The 13,887-nt window shown below is 42.2% G+C and overlaps 1 protein-coding gene across 1 annotated transcript in view; it reads right to left on the bottom strand.

The window, feature by feature from the left end:
- Positions 1 to 13,887, bottom strand: part of ASPG (asparaginase) — a 431,236-nt gene that overhangs the window by 42,813 nt on the left and 374,536 nt on the right. The gene's annotated exons all lie outside the window — the stretch shown is intronic.

Genomic DNA, 13,887 nt, shown 5'->3' with positions numbered 1-13,887 from the left:
TAACGGCTCTTCCCCCATGGTAAAGCCCCGGGTCCGGACGGCTACCCAGCCTCCTTTTATAAACTCTACTCGCATCTGTTAGTCTCTTACCTAACACAGTTATTTAATTCATTCAGGCTTGGAGGCAGCATTACCCCCTCGATGGAGGAGGCAAAAATAACGCTTATACACAAGGCAGGCAAGGACCCTGAAGAGTGCACATCTTATCGACCCATTGCCCTCATAAACACGGAGGCGAAGATTTACACTAAAATATTGGCTAGGCGGCTAGAAAAGTTCTTACCTTCGCTGATTCATCAGGACCAGACAGGATTTGTGGCAGGGAGGCAGACGGCTGATAATGTTAGACAGGTGGCTCATGTAGTCGAGAAAGCGCGGAAGACGTCCACTCCGGCAATCCTATTAGCGATCCACGCTGAAAAAGCGTTTGATCGGGTGGAGTGGTCTTTCTTGTTCCGAGTCATGGAAAGGATGGGTCTTGGGTCAGAGTTCATTGGCATGGTGGAGGCAAATTATAAGAACCCCAGCTCGCGGATCTTGGTCAATGAAGAATTATCAAACCCAATTAGGCTTAGGCGTGGGACGAAACAGGGGTGTCCCTCGTCCCCCCTGCTTTATGCCATATACCTGGAACCCCTTTTACTGGCTATAAGGAAGATGGACGAAATTCAGGGTGTGCCGTTCGGGGGGAGTCAGCACAAGGTGGCCGCATTCGCGGACGATATGCTGCTCATGCTGACGCAGCCGAAGGAGTCCATTAGGACGAGCATGGAAGTGCTGATCAAATTTGGGGAAGTTTCGGGCTTGCGGGTTAGTTGGCAGAAATCTGAACTGATGAACTTATCCCTAGAGGAGAACGAGGCGAGGGAATTGAAAGCTTTCTCTCCGTTTAAATGGACCCCGGGCGGGATACGTTACTTGGGGATCCGGATAACCCCTTCCTTGGGAGGCTGGTACGGCGCAAATTACCCCCCCATGTTATAGGCAATTAAGAAGGATTTAAGGAGGTGGAATGCTCTTAAGATCTCCTGGTTGGGGAGGAGGGAGGTTATCAAAATGGTAATTTTGCCCCGCATACTTTATCTGTTTCAGGCGATCCCGTTGTCTCTCCCTGTGTGTCAGGATTCCATGGGTTTCCAGATTTCCAATGAGACATTACAGTAGAAAAACTTCATTAAGAAGATTTAAGTAAACATTTGTTTTTAGTCTTTCTCATCTTATATATAAGTAGGAGAATCGTTGGAGTGATGTTTGGGTTTAAATGCAGGATTTTAATATGCCAATTTCTAAATAAGTTTCCTTAATGATATATATATATATACAGGAAGTGCCAATTTCCCCAAACCAAGATGGAGGTTCAGTTCAACACTAATGATTGGAGGAGAAGTATTGTGAGGTAGTTTGGAACATTTTCCAACATTCTAAACCGCCTTTCATTCCAGTTTCCTTAGAGGAAGGTTGCAGTTTTTGTAGCTCTGGTGATATTCAGTATATATAGTTTAGTATTCTTTTTAAAGAATATCTAGAGTGAAGAGATTACAGAAAAGTCTTCAAAGAAGAAGTCATCATTTCAACAAGGACACTTACATATTTACAGATGAAGCAAGCTAAGTGTTGGAAGTGAAATGTTCATAATTTTAAATTAATTCAAGAAGAAGTTATTTTTTCTAAGAACAATTTAAGAAAAAACTGTTTATCCGCATTTATAAGGAACGTTAATCTGTGCTCTACTGTCCACGTAATTTTAGAACCTATACGAGCGTTACGTTTCATTTTTTTTTTGTCATGGCTGCATGTACAATTCACTATTGAAATAGAGTTAGTTTAGTTTCTGTTGTTAGTTCTTGATAATTGTGAGTGCTGTATTTATTAGCATTTATTTAGTTTTATTATTTGTGAAAGTTTTACTCGTTAATTTGCTTCGTAGTGAAGTTTTTGTTTCTTTTGCTCACGCTATTGCGCAGTTGAACTTGTAACTAGAGTAAAGGACCCGCTGGCGTGAGTTGCGTGCATTCAGTTTTCTGAATCCTTTATTTCCTGGTTGCGCAGTGCATATTAGTGTACTTAACGGTAGGTTATTGGCGAGGTTTTATTGATGTGTGCGCAGTTCCATGAGAGTTGCAGCTTGTCGTGACTTGTAGTTTGTTTCGTTTAGTATTCGCGGTTCCATTTAATTCCAAACGGATTTGCGGGCTTCAGTTCTTCTTCGTCCTGTATGCGCGTAGCGTCGCGTGCACCATATCTGCAGCAACTCATCTTCCAGAGTACAGAGTCAGTTATTTTTCTGCAGAGCATCGAACAGGAAAGTGAAAAGACACTCGAGACTTGAAGATTATTAATTATACTTCTTCCTCAGTAAACTTTAGAAACTTTGATCTTCAAGCAATTCAATTCAGTGTTCAGCAAGTATAGAGCCAAGAGAAAACTCAAGAATTTCTATACAAAGGAAAATAAAGAATACTATCTAGAATATATCTAGAAGAAATTTAGAAGAGCATATTTATCAATATTGATGCTATTTATGCCTATCAGCAATCAAGCATAGGCAGCAGGTATTGTTCATAAGTTTAAATCTTAGCATTAGTAAGAGAAGACAACACATTTAGAATAGAGTAAGTTTTAACCCGTGTGTTCTTTTGTTTAGATTGTCACAGACACCACATCACACTGATGAATCATCAATCAATCCAGCTCCAGTGAAGTAATCATCTAGCAGTGTCTAACTTACTTGGGAGCCAGTGTCTGAAAGCCAGTGAAGATCTGCAGTTGTTATTTTCTCCTCCATTCCCCTTTCCCCTTGGGTTTGCCAGCTTAGTAGTTTTATCTATTAAGAGATTATTGAGCAGGCATACTTTGGGGGTCTGGTGGGTCAGCATCACTCCTGCAGGAAGATTCAAGACTGGACCTTGACAGAATGAAAGGCCAAAGTGTTTAAATCCTGCCTGAGTGATGATGGACCCTGAGTCTGAGTTAAGTTTGGGGGCTATAGGAAAGATGTTAATGGAAATAAAAGAAGATTTGAAATTAGCTAAGAGTGAGACAGTAACCTTGGGAATAAAGATGGAGGAGTTAAGTAGTTATGTTCATAAATCAGAAACCCCTGGTACATCAAAGACAAAGGAAACATTTGAACAAGAACCACCAGTTATGTATCCAGAGTTAGGTGTTAAATGGCCAATATATGAAACGGAAGAGAAAAAAGATAAGAAAGACATATATTTAACACCAGGAATCTCCTTGGTATCAACTCCATTAGCACCACCAGAAAGATTTAGTGGAGATCACAGAAAGTTAAAGACATTTTTAATGCAGTGTGAATTACATTATTTGTGTAGACCGGAAGCATTCCCTACAGGAACGGCAAGGGTGGCATTTTTAATTTCTTATCTTACAGGGGAGGCATCCGCCTGGTCAGTTCCTTTTGTAGAAAGAGGTGCAAGAGAATGGAGGGATTGGAACCCGTTTAAAGATGAATTCCGTAAGATGTTTGACAAAAGAACTTCATCTTTAAGTGTAGATGGAGAGCTATTAGAATTACGTCAGGGTAACAGAGAGCTGGTAGCTTATATTACACACTTTAGATCACTGGTGCAAGAGAGTGAGTGGCCTGAATAGAAGAGAGCTTCCATCTTTTATAGACGATTAATGGAGGAATTAAAAGATGCCCTGGCAACCATAGTAGAGTGACCTACAGTTTATGAATATTTAATTTCCTTAGTAATTCAATTAGATTTGAGACTATTAGAGCGAAGGTCTGAAAAGAGGAAAACATTTTCTGAAAACAGAACTTGGAGTAGAAGTGAACGACCTAAAGTAGAGCAAAATTCAGGAAAAGAAGTTAAGATACCAATAAGTGATAATCAAATCAGAGGTCCTTCAACTAAAGAAGAAAAAGAAAGAAGACGTAAGGAGAAATTGTGTTTGTATTGCGGGGATGGAACACATTTTGTAGGAAAATGTCCACGTGCTCCTAAGAGATTTCCCTCCTTGCCTGGAAGAGGACAAGTGGTAGCAAATACCATTCAAACTGCTATACCACATATCACTCTTAATGTATCCTTGTATTGGGAAGGTAAACTAAGGTGCAGTGGTCCGTGTGTGATTGATTGTGGAGCCACTGGAAATTTTATGGACTTGGCTTTAGCAGAGAGATTGGGGGTGCCTGTTGTAATTAAGGAAGTTCCTGAAGAAGTGAGGGCTGTGGATGGTACACAATTGACCTCAGGTTTGATTACGAAGATGACATGTGTTTTGAGAATGAAAATTGGTGAAAAACATGGAGAGGAAATTGTATTTGAATTAATAGATGCACCACAGTTGCAAATTATTTTAGGAATGCCATGGTTGACTTTTCACAATCCATATATAGATTGGGGAAGAAGAACGGTGGAGTTTAAGTCAGAAATTTGTAAGGAACATTGTTCTTTGTTCTCTCAGGAATGGGATCAGGAAATAATTTCAGAAGTTCAAGGAGTGTGTTTAGCTGCTGGAGTTGTTAAGGAACATGTTATAGGAGCTGTGTCCGGTATTTTACCAGATTGTTATCAAGAGTATAAGGATGTGTTTGATAAGCAAGTGGCCAGTGAATTACCTCCACATCGTTCATTTGATTGTAGAATTGATTTAGAAGATGGAGCACCTATACCTTGTGGAAGAATTTATGCATTGACGGAAAAAGAAAATGAATACTTAAAGGAATATCTTGATGAAAATTTAGCCAAAGGGTTTATTAGACATTCCCAGTCCCCGGCAGCTTCACCATTATTTTTCATGCCCAAAAAAGATAAGACCTTGAAAACATGTATTGATTATAGGGCATTGAATAAGATAACAATTAAGAATAGATATCCTTTACCGTTAATATCAGTTATGTTGGACAGAATTCAAGGAGCTAAGATATTCTCCAAATTAGATCTCAGAGGAGCTTATCATTTAGTAAGAGTGAGAGAGGGTGACGAATGGAAGACAGCATTTAGGACTCGTTATGGGTTGTTTGAGTACCAGGTTATGCCATTCGGTCTTTGTAATGCTCCTGCTGCATTTCAATTTTTTATCAATCAAGTTCTTCGAGAATATTTGGATGTGTTTGTTGTAGTATATCTAGACGACATCTTAATATTTTCTAAAGAATTGAATGAACACATTGAACATGTTCGAAAGGTGTTGGCTAAGTTAAGAGAAAATCAACTGTTTGCAAAACTTGAAAAAAGTCAATTTCACACTGATAGAGTAGAATGTTTAGGTTTTGTTTTGTCTCTGGAAGGGTTAGAGATGGATTCAGCTAAGGTGAAAGCAGTGCGAGATTGGCCACAGCCGACTTCAGTAAAAGATTTGCAAAGTTTTATTGGTTTTGCTAATTTTTATCGTAGATTAATACAACATTTTTCGCAGATTATTTCCCCTTTAACTAGATTATTAAAGAAGAAAGTTAAATTTGAATGGAGTGAAGAAGCTGAAAAAGCTTTTGATTTTCTGAAAGAAAAGTTTGTTTCTGGACCTATACTATTACACCCTGATGTTGAGCAACCTTTTTTCTTAGAAGCTGACGCCTCAGATTGTGCTATGGGTGCTGTCTTGTCACAACGTCATTGTGTGACTGGATAGCTTCATCCGGTAGCTTTCTTTTCTAAGAAATGTTCACCTGCAGAAAGGAATTATATGATTTCTGATCATGAATTGTTAGCTATTAAAGCAGCTTTTGTTGAATGGAGACACTATCTTTTGGGTGCCAGACATCGGGTCACTGTGTTGACTGATCATAGGAATTTGACTTTTCTTCGATCTGCAAGAACTTTAACACCAAGGCAACTGCGTTGGTCGTTATTTTTTGCGGAATATGATTTTGTGATTTTATTCAAACCTGGACGGCAGAATGGAAAAGCTGATGCTTTGTCTAGGTGTATTCCTGGAAGTTTGAAGAGTTATCCTTGTGCTCCTATGTCTTTGCTTGCAGAAAAGAATTTTGTCATTGCTGGGGTTGAGAAGTTTCAGGATTTTCGTGAGTCAATTTTGCAATTTTATACCGAAGAACTTTTGGTTTGGGCGGCAGAAGATTCTGAACGTCATATCAAGGAAGGTTTACCTTTTGTTGGAAAGCAGTTGTATTTGCCTTCTGAAGAGTTGAGGATAGAGGCATTAAAGAATGGTCATGATTCTCCTTTGGCTGGTCATCCTGGAATTAAGAAAACTTTTGATCTTCTTCAAAGAGAATTTTGGTGGAAGGAAATGAGAGAGGATTCAGAGAATTATGTGAGAACTTGTGATGTTTGTATTCGTTCTAAGTCAGATCATCAGAAAGCTGCAGGATTGTTAGTTCCACTTCCGATTCCACCTCGTCCGTGGCATACGGTATCAATGGATTATATTGTGGATGTACCGCCTGACAAGGGTTGTTCAACTATACTTGTGGTAGTGGATGTGTTTTCTAAGGCTGGTCACTTTATTCCTATCAAGGGAGCGGCTACAGCAACATCTTTAGCTCAAGCCTTCTTGCAAAATGTTGTAAAATTACACGGTTTACCTAGTCAAGTAATTTCTGATCGAGTGTCACGACTCGCTCCCTTCGCTCCCGTTCCCACCATTTGGGGGCATGATTTGGGGTTTATTCCCTACTGGACTTTTCCTCCGAACTTTATGCTACAGGGCTGTGATGATTTGGGAGCGCTAAATCCCTATTTTCCCAGCTACTTCCCTTCCGGATCCATTCCAGGTTTTTGGCAGCCAGCATGCTTCTTTAACCAAATGACTATGCTTCCCAGAATGCCTGGCCCACTGCTCCACCTCCACCCTTGCAACACAAGGTTGGGTGGAGGATAGGTAACAGCTGTGGCGGCAGGTGCAGCAATCAGCACACCCGAGGCGTGTGCTCGTTAAGCAGCTTTAAAAGCCTCAGTCTTACTTCAGTCCAGCGCTGGTCATCGATCGCAGTGTTCCTGTTTTTGACTAGTCCCTGGTTCCTGGTTCCTTGCCTTTGTACCTACTTCCTTGTTCCTGTTTTCTTGTTTCCTCCGCCCTGAATTTCGGATTCATGCGCTAATTGATTTCTGCTCCCTTGATTTCCCTTTTTGTCTTCCTCTGTTTGCAGGCAGCAATTCTCAGTGCTTTCCCCTTTTAGATGCAGCCCAGTTTGTCTGTGTTCTATATTTCTTTGACTCTGTCCTTTGCTGCTGTTACCCATTTGCCTTAGCCTTCCTCTTAGTTTAGTTTCCTGTCTTTTCCATGGAGGGGTAGGGAGAAGTTTGCATAGGTTATTTCGTTTTTTCCCTGCTCCTGATCCTTACTTTCTAGAGGATCCATTCCATGTTTTCCACTGCACTTCTGCATTTATTTTCCCTTTGATTATTAGGTGTGGTGTGCGGTAGTAGCTAGCTCCTGTGTGAATGCTTATGTTTTCCTCACTATTTTGTAAACACTATTCCCACTTAGGTATTTAGTTTTCCTTCCATTGCTGTTCTAGCCTTTCGGGGTCCCGTTTCTTCATCAGGATTCGTGGGCTAGCTGACATTCAAGAGGTTTATCTCGTCCTCGTGAGTACAGTTCTTAAGTTCCCTTATGTAATACCATCAAGAGTGTTAGTACACAGATCCTGTCATTGCTTGCCCTCCACGTGGGTTTAGCGCTGTCAGTACCTGTAACAGCAATTGGGGGTAAGGCGCTTGCCGACTTTCCTCGCGGTCAGGTGCTTACCCCACATCCCTTTTCATATATTGGTTTTGATGTCACACTCTATTTGCACTCCTGGGTTCTAGCATACCTGAGTCGTAGTTCCTGGGTGCACATTTCCCTTGCCATATTCGCTGCCTTTGTACTCGCCTGACTAATCCTGACATCGAGGTTCTCAGTTTGTCTCTAGATTTTGGAAAGCTTTTTTCAAAGAGTTGAAAATTGAGATTAATTTAACAACAAGTTATCATCCTGAGGGTAACGGTCAAACTGAGAGAGTGAATCAAGAATTAGAGAAGTATATAAGATGTTATCTTGGTGCTGATCAGGGGTGGTTGGAATTACTTTGGTTAGCAGAATTTTGTTATAATAACGCTACAAAAGATTCAACCTCTATGTCCCCATTCTTCTTAAATCAGGGATTCCATCCACGTTTTTTGAGAGGAGTGGTGTTGGATGAAATTGAGGTTCCAGATGTTGAAAGTAGGTTGATTGCTATGGAGCAAAATTTGAGACGTGCTGTTCAAGCTTTGAAAAAGAGTAAATTAAAATTATAAAAGATTTGCAGACAGAAAGCGGCGGAAAGAACCAAATTATCAGGTCGTGGACAAAGTATGGTTATCCACTAAAAATGTACCTTTGAAAGGTAGGAGTAAATTCAGCCCACGATATATTGGACCATTTGAGATAGAAAAGGTATATTCCCCAGTCTTTGAGAAATTGAAGTTACCACCAAGATTACAAATTCATCCAACCTTTCATGTAAATTTATTGAAAATCTTTAGGAATGATACCAGAATGAATGAGGTTCCTGGTCCTGTGTTTTCTGAAGATGAGAATGAATTTGAGGGGCAAGCTATTTTAGATTCTAGAATTGTTCGTGGTCAACTTCAATATTTGGTTGATTGGAAGGGGTATGGTCCAGAAGAGCGTTCTTGGGAGAAAGTGGGAAACATACATGCCCCTAGATTGGTTAAAAGATTGCATCAATTAAATCCTAAAAAAGTTGGCCCTGGGTCAGGGCATTACAGAGGTGGTACTGTCAGGATTCCATGGGTTTCCAGATTTCCAATGAGACATTACAGTAGAAAAACTTCATTAAGAATATTTAGGTAAACATTTGTTTTTAGTCTTTCTCATCTTATATATAAGTAGGAGAATTGTTGGAGTGATGTTTGGGTTTAAATGCAGGATTTTAATATGCCAATTTCTAAATAAGTTTCCTTAATGATATATATATACAAGAAGTGCCAATTTCCCCAAACCAAGATGGAGGTTCAGTTCAACACTAATGATTGGAGGAGAAGTATTGTGAGGTAGTTTGGAACATTTTCCAACATTCTAAACCGCCTTTCATTCCAGTTTCCTTAGAGGAAGGTTGCAGTTTTTGTAGCTCTGGTGATATTCAGTATATATAGTTTAGTATTCTTTTTAAAGAATATCTAGAGTGAAGAGATTACAGAAAAGTCTTCAAAGAAGAAGTCATCATTTCAACAAGGACACTTACATATTTACAGATGAAGCAAGATAAGTGTTGGTAGTGAAATGTTCATAATTTTAAATTAATTGAAGTTATTTTTTCTAAGAACAATTTAAGAAAAAACTGTTTATCTGCATTTATAAGGAACGTTAATCTGTGCTCTGTTCACGTAATTTTAGAACCTATACGAGCGTTACGTATATTTTTTGTTGTCGTGGCTGCATGTACAATTCACTATTGAAATAGAGTTAGTTTAGTTTCTGTTGTTAGTTCTTGATAATTGTGAGTGCAGTATTAGCATTTATTTAGTTCTATTATTTGTGAAAGTTTCACTCGTTAATTTGCTTCGTAGTGAAGTTATTGTTTCCTTTGCTCGCGCTATTGCGCATTTGAACTTGTAACTAGAGTAAAGGACCCGCTGGCGTGAGTTACAAGCATTCAGTTTTCTGAATCCTTTATTTCCTGGTTGCGCAGTGCGTATTAGTGTACTTAACGGTAGGTTATTTGCAAGGTTTTATTGATTTGTGCGCAGTTCCATGAGAGTTGCGGCTCGTCGTGACTTGTAGTTTGTTTCGTTTAGTATTCGCGGTTCCATTTAATTCCAAACGGATTCGCGGGCTTCAGTTCTTCTTCGTCCTGTATGCGCGTAGCGTCGCGTGCACCATATCTGCAGCAACTCATCTTCCAGAGTACAGAGTCAGTTATTTTTCTGCAGAGCATCGAACAGGAAAGTGAAAAGACACTGGAGACTTGAAAATTATTAATTATACTTCTTCCTCAGTAAACTTTAGAAACTTTGATCTTCAAGCAATTCAATTCAGTGTTCAGCAAGTATAGAGCCAAGAGAAAACTCAAGAATTTCTATACAAAGGAAAATAAAGAATACTATCTAAAATATATCTAGAAGAAATTTAGAAGAGCATATTTATCAATATTGATGCTATTTATGCCTATCAGCAATCAAGCATAGGCAGCAGGTATTGTTCATAAGTTTAAATCTTAGCATTAGTAAGAGAAGACAACACATTTAGAATAGAGTAAGTTTTAACCCATGTGTTCTTGTGTTTAGATTTTCACAGACACCACATCACACTGATGAATCATCAATCAATCCAGCTCCAGTGAAGTAATCATCTAGCAGTGTCTAACTTACTTGGGAGCCAGTGTCTGAAAGCCAGTGAAGATCTGCAGTTGTTATCTTCTCCTCCATTCCCCTTTCCCCTTGGGTTTGCCAGCTTAGTAGTTTTATCTATTAAGAGATTATTGAGCAGGCATACTTTGGGGGTCTGGTGGGTCAGCATCACTCCTGCAGGAAGATTCAAGACTGGACCTTGACACTGTGGGCTTCTTTAAGGAACTGGATCGAGTGGTCAAAGAGTTTATTTGGGGGAGCAAGAAGCCGCGTTTGTCATGGCGCCCTCTTGTGGCGTCCAGGGGGCGAGGGGGTTTGGGTCTTCCCGATTTTGGGCGTTACCATGAGGATGCACTTCTCCGAGTGATTAGGGAGTGGTTTGCGATGGATTACGAGAAGCATTGGGTAAAAATGGACGGAGCGCTGGCCCGTCATCACTTGGGGGCGGTATTATGGCTTCCGCGGAGATTGAGGCCGCCACATATTTATCTGAGTGACATTACAAAGGGGATGGTGGTCACTTGGGACAGGGCTGTCGAGAAACGAGGGATCTCATCTTTTCCTTCCCGTTCACACCTATTTTCAACAATGCAGATTTTACACCGGGTGCTAGAGAGGGGAGCGTTCAGAGCATGGGAGGAAGGGGGATGCAGGGCGTTGAGGGATATGTTCCACAATCGAGAGGTGAAAACCTTCGAGGAATGCAAGCAGGAATTCAGTGTTGGGCGAGGAAGAAAGACATAGGTACTTCCAAATTAGACATTGGGTAATGTCGGCGGAGGTTAAGAAGGCTGCTACACGCGGGCTGACGCTCTTTGAACGGTTCCTCCTGACCCATGATGGCTCTAGAGGGCTAATTTCAGATTTAAATAAACTCTTAGAGAACTCGGGCCCAAAGGTCATCTGGCCATATATGAGGACATGGGAGCAGCAAGGGGGGATGGCAATGGATAGGGAGGACTGGGAGAGGTTGTGTAGGGCCATTCCAAAAGTGGCTAAGGCGGCCCAACTGTGAGAAGCTTGGTATAAGAATATCTTCGGTTGGCACTATACCCCGGCCCGGTTGCATACAATGTATCCGGCAACATCAGGGGGCTGTTGGAGAGGATGTGGGGAGGAGGGCACGGCTTCGCTGGGGAAAAGAGGGGCAGGGGAGGGGGGGGGAGAGGAGCCCCCAAGGCGAAAACGGTCTTTATCTTGGAATCCATGGGACTCATTGCACAAACATGGAAGAGCCCAACGATCCCAACGGAATAGGATTGGCTAAGGAAAATGTGGGATATTATCTCGCTGGAATGGGCCACATATGCGGCGGATGGGAAGCTGGGGTGTTTTGCAGCTGATTGGGGTGAGACGTTGGACTATTTGAGGGGGGAGTTCAGGGAGCAATGGTGCCCCCAAATATTAAAACTGTTGGACATTCATGGCTGAGAAGCTGCGAGGAGTTACCGGAACTGTGGGTTTTGTGGACACTACGACCGTCGTTGGAGGGGGGTGGGAGGAGGGAAAGGCAGGGGAGTTGCTGTGGGAGTTTCTATTCTATTGAAATGATTCTGTTCCTTTTGTTGAAACTAATAAATAGATGTTACAAAAAAAACAAAACAAAAAAATAGTATATAAGTTGCTTTACTTATTTTGAATAGCGTTCCACACGTCGTACTTATGTTGGTACTGTTTTATTATTCTTAACTGAATGAGTGTAAAAGCTTACCAATCGATTTACCTACCTTGAATAACTGATTGTCATTCTTAAATTGTACCATTGGGTTTTGCTTTGGCTCATCTGCTTAGTACATTTCTAAAACAGTCTTGGATTCTGTCACACCTCGGGGAATCTGGCGGCTTTGGACTAGATGGAAGCTGCGCCCTCCATTGCTGGTTCCATCACGTACGGCGAAGCGCAGAGTACGGGTCTAGCCTTTCTGTGCAACGCGTTCCGCCGCCGGCACTTAATCCCTCCCACATCCGGTGTCGGATGCATTTCAACATACAGTATTCTTGTTCGCCTGCGCTGCCCGTACTCTTGGAGTTTCTTTCCTCTAGCCTTTGGCTATCATCCATTCCCGGTTCTCTAATTCTTTTCTTACCGTTTTCATCAGCTTGCCCTCGCTGCAGCTCGCCTTCGCTTCTCTTCCCTCTGCTGTTCCATTCCTGGCTTACTCCCTTCCTTCCCTCCCGCCTACTGTTGTTTCCCTTCTGTTCTGGTGCCTTTCCTCTTTTCTACTCTGTCTCTCATTGCAGCCCTTGTCTTCCTGTGTACTGACCTCAGCCTGTCCAGCGGATTGTCTTGCCAAATCCTTTATCTAATTTGTTCATCTGGTACTCTATCCTGCGTGACCCTGGGACTACCCTTCAACTTTGAGCCCTTATTATTCTCTTCCTGGACTCTGTTGTTACCAGCCACTCCTCCATTGCTGCTGCCCCTGGAGTTTACCGAATCTTGCAGAAGTAGACCACGCTTCAGCAGAGAAGAACTATTCTGGGGTTTTTTGTGCCACAGGCTTTTTCCCCACTATCCGGCGGCTGCGGAGGATAACCACAGCTCACCCATTGTGTGTCACTGTGGCATCCTTCCACGGTCGCCCCTATCGTCACAAAAAAAGGAGAAGGCTCGAACCAAGGACAATCCGAAGCTGACACAACGCCGGAAACTCAGAGGTGAGGTGGAAGGGGAGGAAAGGGAAACAGACTCTTCTCAGGAGGAAGAGGACATCACTGATCTTTCTGACAGTTTGCAACGCCCACAGTCCAACATGGCCACTCCGCAACAGGTTCAGGTGTTAGTAGCAGCTGTCCAAAACCTGAACCTAGAAGTCCAGAATCTTAAGAGTGCTAATGCCGCATTACAGCAGAGAATAGCTGAGCGGGACTCACCGACTACAGATTTACCTCCACTACCACTAGTCTCAGGAAAGTTTGATGGGACGCCCAAGAGACTAAAAGAGTTTTTGGATGCCTGTAACCTGCATTTTTCCTTTCGCACCCAAGCATTCTCTTCGGGTCATGCGAAGGTTGGTTTCATGATCACTCATATGTCAGGCAATGCCCTGGCTTGGGCTATCCGTTGATCTGATCCAGTGCTCCAGGATTTTGACACATTCAAGACTTTGATGAAGCAAACGTTCCTACGTACTGAGAGCACCTATTTGGCCTCCGAGGATCTGTTGGATATCAAACAAGGAAACTCGGACTTAATGTCCTATATTACATTATTCAAACAGATTGCGGCTGAGGCAGGTTGGCAAGAACAGGCTCAGTATGCCATATTTCGGAGGGGACTACGAGAGGATTTGAAGGATGAACTTGCTCGTATAGAATGACCTCTCACTTTCGCTGACCAGATCACGGCCACACTTCGGATCGATTTCCGGCTAACCGAAGGGCGAGCTGAGCGTCGAAAGACAAAGAGTGGTATTCCTATACCTCCAGATCCTCTCCCTCTTGCTCCACCCTCCCTCTACACGTTCGGCTCAAGAAGAGCCCATGCAAATTGGTACCACCCGCGCCCCCCTCACGGCGGAAGTACGCAGGAGGCGGCGGGAAGGAAGCTTGTGTATGGACTGTGGATCTTCCACCCACTTACGTCGAGACTGTCCAGTTGCACCTCCTAGGC

The sequence above is a fragment of the Ambystoma mexicanum genome, chromosome 14, assembly GCF_040938575.1.
Source record: "Ambystoma mexicanum isolate Mex_15411 chromosome 14, UKY_AmexF1_1, whole genome shotgun sequence".
NCBI lineage: Eukaryota > Metazoa > Chordata > Amphibia > Caudata > Ambystomatidae > Ambystoma > Ambystoma mexicanum.
This window is presented reverse-complemented; position numbering and strand designations above follow the sequence as displayed.